The sequence below is a fragment of the Plecotus auritus genome (assembly GCF_963455305.1).
Source record: "Plecotus auritus genome assembly, chromosome: 8".
NCBI classification, from domain to species: domain Eukaryota; kingdom Metazoa; phylum Chordata; class Mammalia; order Chiroptera; family Vespertilionidae; genus Plecotus; species Plecotus auritus.
The window spans coordinates 32016920-32023125 of NC_137782.1; the positions used below are offsets into that span (position 1 = coordinate 32016920).

Below are 6206 nucleotides of genomic sequence, written 5' to 3' on the forward strand. Positions count from 1 at the left end.
AAATGTATGAGCTCAGGACAAAAAACATTTTAAGAATATCTAAATGTAAATAGACTTCATTAAAAAATCCTATTCTATTTAGAATTTTAAATGGAGTTACTGCCAGATGAGATAAAAGTTTTATCTTCACCTCATTTCATTTTATCTGATTTATTTTTCTCTCAAGGGGAAAAAAAAATTCTATTTCTGCCAACAGCAAGGCTTTCCCCCCCCAAATATATCCAGTAGCAATAATCATTTTAAAAACCACATAATTTCAAGGTTAAGGAAAATAAAAACAAACAAACAAGAAAGTTGAAGGAAGAAAATAAGATTTAAAATTTTTATTTAGATCAGAAGTTAATCAGTAGAACTACTATATTTATAAATTGATACATCATTCTGCATTGTGTAAATGATATCCAAGACAGATTTTTTAAAAAATATATTTTTATTGATTTCAGAGAGGAAGGGAAAGGAAGAGTGAGAGAGAAACATCAATGATGAGAGGGAAATCATTGATCGGCTGCCTCCTGCAGGCCCCCTATTGGGGACCAAGCCTGCAACCCCGGCATGTGCCCTTGACCGGAATCGAACCTGGGGACCCTTGAGTTTGCAGGCCAACGCTCTATCCACTGAGCCAAACCGGCCAGGGCTCCAAGACAGATTTTATAAAGAAAAAAGTATAACTGACATATCAAGAGAAAAAACAGTCCAACAGTTCCCTCTGCTGGAAGTTTTTTTTTTTAATTTTTCAAATGTATTGATTTTAGAGAGAGAGGAAGTGGGGAAGAGAAGACCACCAGTTTGTTGTTCCACTTATTTAGGCATTCATTGTTTTGATTTGTGTATGTGCCCTGAACAGGCTGAACCTGCAACCTTGGCATGTTGGGATGATGTTCTAACGCAACTGAGCTACCCAGCCAGGGCCTATTTTGGAGAATTTTTTTTCAATTGTCAACTTCTTTTTTTAAAATATATTTTTATTGATTTCAGAGAGGAAGGGAGAGAGAGAGCAAGAAAGAGACATCAATATGAGAGAGAATAATTGATGGGCTACCACCTGCACGCCCCCCACTGGGGACTGAGCCCACAACCCAGGCATGTGCCCTTGACCGGAATGGAACCTGGGCCCCTTCAGGACCCAGGCCGACACTCTATCCCCTGAGCCAAACCAGCTAGGGCCCTCTGCTGGATGTTTTAATAGAAAGCTAGACATACTGATGTCTTGCATAATGGAATGCACAAAAAATGGGGATACAGGCCAAACCTGAATGGTGGTCTCTCTGGGGAGAAGGGGGAATGGCAGGAAGGAAGAGCTGAGGGAACATTTAATGTCTGTATTTTTTTAATTTATTATGGTGATAACAGGTTCATCGTTTGTATAATTTTTAAATTTTTTAAACAAGAGCCCTGACCGGTATGGCTTAGTTTGTTGAGTATCATCCCATGCACCAAAAGGCTGCTGATTTGATTCCCAGTCAGGGCACATACTCAGGTTGTGGGTTTGATCCCAGTTGGGAGGCAACTGACTGATGCTTCTCTCTCACATGGATGTTCCTCTCTCTCTTTCTCTCTCTCCCCTCCCTTCGTCTCTAAAGTCAATAAAAAATATTTTTTAAAAATAGCTTTTAAACAAGATGCAAAATTTTATATACAATATTATGTTAATTTAGTTAAAATTATATCTATATCTGTAGATATATACGTGTATATGTTTAGGTAGAATCACAGCAGAAGTCAATAGTTTTTCATTTTGGCTGTAAGGATTATGGATGATACTTTCTTTATGCTCTTTTGGGCTTATCTGACACCACACATAGTTATTATATTATTGAGTATATTCCCTATGCTGCACTTTACATCCCCATGACTACTGTGTAACTACCAGTATGTACTGCTTAATCCCTTCACCTTTGTCAACCACCAATCTGTTCTCTGTATCTATGAGTTGGTTTATGTTTTGTTTGTTCATTTACTTTGTTCTTTATATAAGTAAAATCATATGGTATTTGTCTTTCTCTGTCTGACTTAACACAATACCCTCTAAGTCAGGGGTGGGCAAACTTTTTGACTTGAGGGCCACAATGGATTCTTAAACTGGACCGGAGGGCCAGAACAAAAGCATGGATGGAGTGTTTGTGTGAACTAATATAAATTCAAAGTAAACATCATTACATAAAAGGGTACGGTCTTTTTTTTTTATTTCAATAGTTTTATTCATTTCAAACATTTTAACAAGAAGAATGTGAACACTAATTATTATAATTTGAAACTTCAAAAAATGGAGGAATCATAGCACAATAACGTACCTTATATTGAAGATGGCAAAGGCAAAATAAAATTGCCTAACAAAGGAAAGGTACAAAAGCCTTTCAAATTAAACTTAAATATAATAAAATAATTTAAAACTAAAACAAATAGAAAAGAACAAAATGTGTAAACAGTAAATTAAACATTTTCTTTAGTGCAACTTCCAAATTATGCCCGGGACGTAGATGTAGATGGCAATGTAGACTGGGTTGAAAAGTTTTTGGTCTTTAAAACATCAACTTCAGTGGGAACAGTGTTGTTGGTCTCCTTTTTAGCTAATGCTCTGATACTGTGCTCTCCAGGGGCGTGTCTCCCTACATCACCACGATAACGTGTCTCCGCATTCCCAGGGTGATGTCCGGGGACGCGTCCGCGGGCATTATAGGAGCCTCTGGAAGATTGAGAGGTTGTTCCTTCTACTGAATGGGCGGATATAAATCCGCCCACTCAGAAGAAGGAGCTGCGGCCATGTTTCCCGACGTTGCCATGTTAACACTGCTGCTGGTGAAGGAGCGGAGGGGAGAGCAAGAGAACCCTCTGCTCTTTCTGCTCCGCGGGCCGGATAGAACAGCTGAACGGGCAGGATCCGGCCCGCGGGCCGTAGTTTGCCCACGGCTGCTCTAAGTCCATCCTTGTTGTTGCAAATGGTAAAATTTTTTATGGCTAAATAATATTCCATTGGGCACTTAGGTTGCATTTATATCTTGGCTATTGTAAATAATACTGCAATGAACATAGGGATGCAACTTTTTCAAATTAGTGTTTTGGGTTTCTTCAGATAAATACCCAGAAGTGGAACTGCTGGGTCCCTCTTTGACTCTGTTTTATAGGCTATTTGTCTGGTATAAATATTGCTATCCCAGGTTTTTTTGTTTCTGTTTGCATGAAATATCTGGTGTGATCTGAAGCTGGTTATCAGGTGTTTGTTCTGGGGCCTCTTAGAAGGGACTTACTTTGATGCAGGCCAAGGTCAGTTGCTGCCTGTGCCTTGCCTGGGGCCACTTACTATGACCTACAAAGTGGTTTGCAGATGGTTGCCATTTGTGCTGGGCCTGGGAGAGGCTAAGCTGGGAATTGAGGCCAGCTACTATTGCTGGGCTTGGGGCTGCTTAGCAAGAGGTATGGGGCACACTGAGGCCAGATGCTGCTTATATAGGGTTTGTGAACCTTTGAGAGATTTTAGGAAAGTCCACACTGTGAGCAAAGACAGGCCATTTGTATGGAAAAACTACCGGAAGCAGCTTGGGCTGGCCCACACTTTCCACACCATCATTACAGTGTCCTGTATTTGTCTATTTACATTTACCAGAGAGTTTTATATTTCTGTATGCTTTCATGTTGCTAAAATCTCTTCGTTTCAACTTACAGGACTCCCTTTAGCATTTCTTGAAAGGCACACATCTTTTTTTTTTAAAATATATTTTACTGACTTTTTTACAGAGAGGAAGGGAGAGGGATAGAGAGTTAGAAACATCGATGAGAGAGAAACATCGACCAGCTGCCTCCTGCACACCCCCCACTCAGGATGTGCCTGCAACCAAGGTACATGCCCTTGACCGGAATCGAACCTGGGACCCTTGAGTCCCCAGGCCGACGGCTCCATCCACTGAGCCAAACCGGTTAGGGCGAAAGGCACACATCTAATAGTGATGAGCTTCCTTAGCTTTTGTTCATCTGGAAAAGTATTTCTTCATTTGTGAATTATAGTTTTGCTGGATAGTATTGTCAGGTGTTTTTTCTTCTTCTTAGAACTTTGTATATATTATCCCACTCCCTTCTGGCCTCTATGGTTTTTGCTGTGATATCTACTGATTATTTTATGGGAGCTCATTTGTATGCAATAAGTCACTCTTCTTTTGCTACTTCAAGATTCTGACTTTTTAAATAGTTTCTGGATTTCTCATAAAGACATTTTGGCCTCTATATTATTGCTAAGTTGGTGTCTCTGTGGGGAATGAGGGCAGGAACTTCCTACCCCACTATCTGGTTGTCACCTCCCCTTAGTATTTTATTTAAAAAAAAAAAAAAATAGACGCTGTAGGTCATCCCTGAGCTCAGGTCACGCACCCCCGCCCCATCCCACCCGCCCCACCTGCTATGAGATGAGCAAAGCCCGAGCCCCTGCCTATGAGGTTGCCATGCAGGTGAAGCTGTGGGGCTGGAGCTGTCAAGATGGGGGCAGTGGGCCTCTCCCTGCCCGCCAGCACCTGGAGCTGCGGGCCTCCCTCCACCTTCTGGAGCACAGCTTCCTTCAGGAATTCCCCACCAGAGATCCCTGTTGCCAGATTTCAGATAAGTATCTCCTGGCCACGGTGCTGGTCTACTTGCGGCGCGCCAACCTGAAGCTCAGCGAGTACACCTGCAGCAACCTGTTCTTAGCACTGTACCTTGCAAATGATATGGAGGAGGACCTGGAGGAAGCCAAATGTATGATTTTCCCGTGGGCCCTGGGCGAGGTGGGAGACTTCCTGCGTCAGAGGGAGAAGCTGTGGGCCAGGATGGGCTTCCGGGCTTTAGTGAGCCGCTGGCACTGAGACAAGGTCATGGCCACGGAGCCATCCCACTGGGCCTGAACTCGGGAGTGGTGCCCCCACCACGGCGGGGCTCACAGGAGCTACTCAAAGGCTGGGATCACCCTCCCCCGGGCCCCGGCTTCTCACCACCCCGCTGCTCCCTCTGTGGCTCGCCCCCTCTCCATAGTCACTACTCCCACCAACCCTGCCCCTTGCCTGTCTTACCCGAGTCCTTCCCCAGAGTCCTTCCCCAAACCCCGAGTGGTACAGCTCTCCTTCCCAGGCCTGTCTCTCAGGGGCTGAAGACCCCTGGGCCGGGGGCTTCCTCATGGTGCTGCCCTCCCAGCTACTTCTGGAGCCAGGCACCTACACCCTTCACATCCTCCTGGAGCCGCTGCCAGTGTCCTAGGTGCAGATGGACAGATGGACGGGCGGACACCGCTCGCAGGGTGAAGAGCAGCTGGCCTGCCTGCCCTATGGCCCCCTGTCTTGTTGATCACTGGCTGGCAGTGCTGCCCAAGCCCCCTGCCCCTCCTCCCAACCTGCAGCTTGCACCCACTCTGACTCTGCCCCCCTCTAATAAACTCATGTCCACTATGAAAAAATAAAAAATAAATAAAAAATATATTTTATTGATTTTTACAGAGAGGAAGGGAGAGGGATAGAGAGTTAGAAACATCAGTCAGCTGCCTCCTGCACACCCACTACTGGGGATGTGCCCGCAACCAAGGTACATGCCCTTGACCGGAATCGAACCTGGACCCTTCAGTCCGCAGGCCGACGCTCTATCCACAGCGCCAAACCTGTCAGGGCCCCTTAGTATTTTAACAAGGGAAACAGGACCAGGCTATGGAGCCCAATATGACTTATATATCACAGACAAATCATTTACTAAGTACGACGAAGTAGGGTGTATCCTTTAATATTATAAGACCTTGTTTTACAGATGAGAAAGCCAATGCACGGAGGTAACAAAGCCAATTAGCAGATATATAAGATCGTGTGTAAAAAGTGACTGGTTTGTAGTAGGCACTTACTTAAAAATGGAAACTATTTTTATTATTTCTTTTATACTAAAATTTGAGGTGGGGAAATTATTGGAGATTATCGTGTTGTGCCCAATGTGATCACAAGGATCCTTATAAGTAAAAGAGGCCATGAGCCAAAGAATGTACTTCTATAAACTGGTAAGGGGCAGGAAACTGATTCTCTCCTGGAGCCTCCATAGGGAACACAGACCTGCTAACTCTTAGAACAGTGAGACCTATTTTTGGGCTTCTGACTTCTAGAATTGTAAGGAATTTGTGTTGTTTTAAGCCACTAAGTTTGTGGTAATTTGTTACAGCAGAAACAGGAAACTAATACAGAAGTCTGAGTTAAAAAAACTAAGAAGACATGTCA

General features: G+C 43.7%; 1 pseudogene across 1 annotated transcript; it reads left to right on the forward strand.

Moving 5' to 3' along the window:
* The first annotated feature begins 4394 nt into the window (after window positions 1-4394).
* On the forward strand, window positions 4395-5214 carry LOC308255919 (speedy protein C-like; annotated as a pseudogene). The gene has a single exon. The product of its transcript is annotated as a speedy protein C-like (transcript).
* Window positions 5215-6206: the final 992 nt, after the last annotated feature.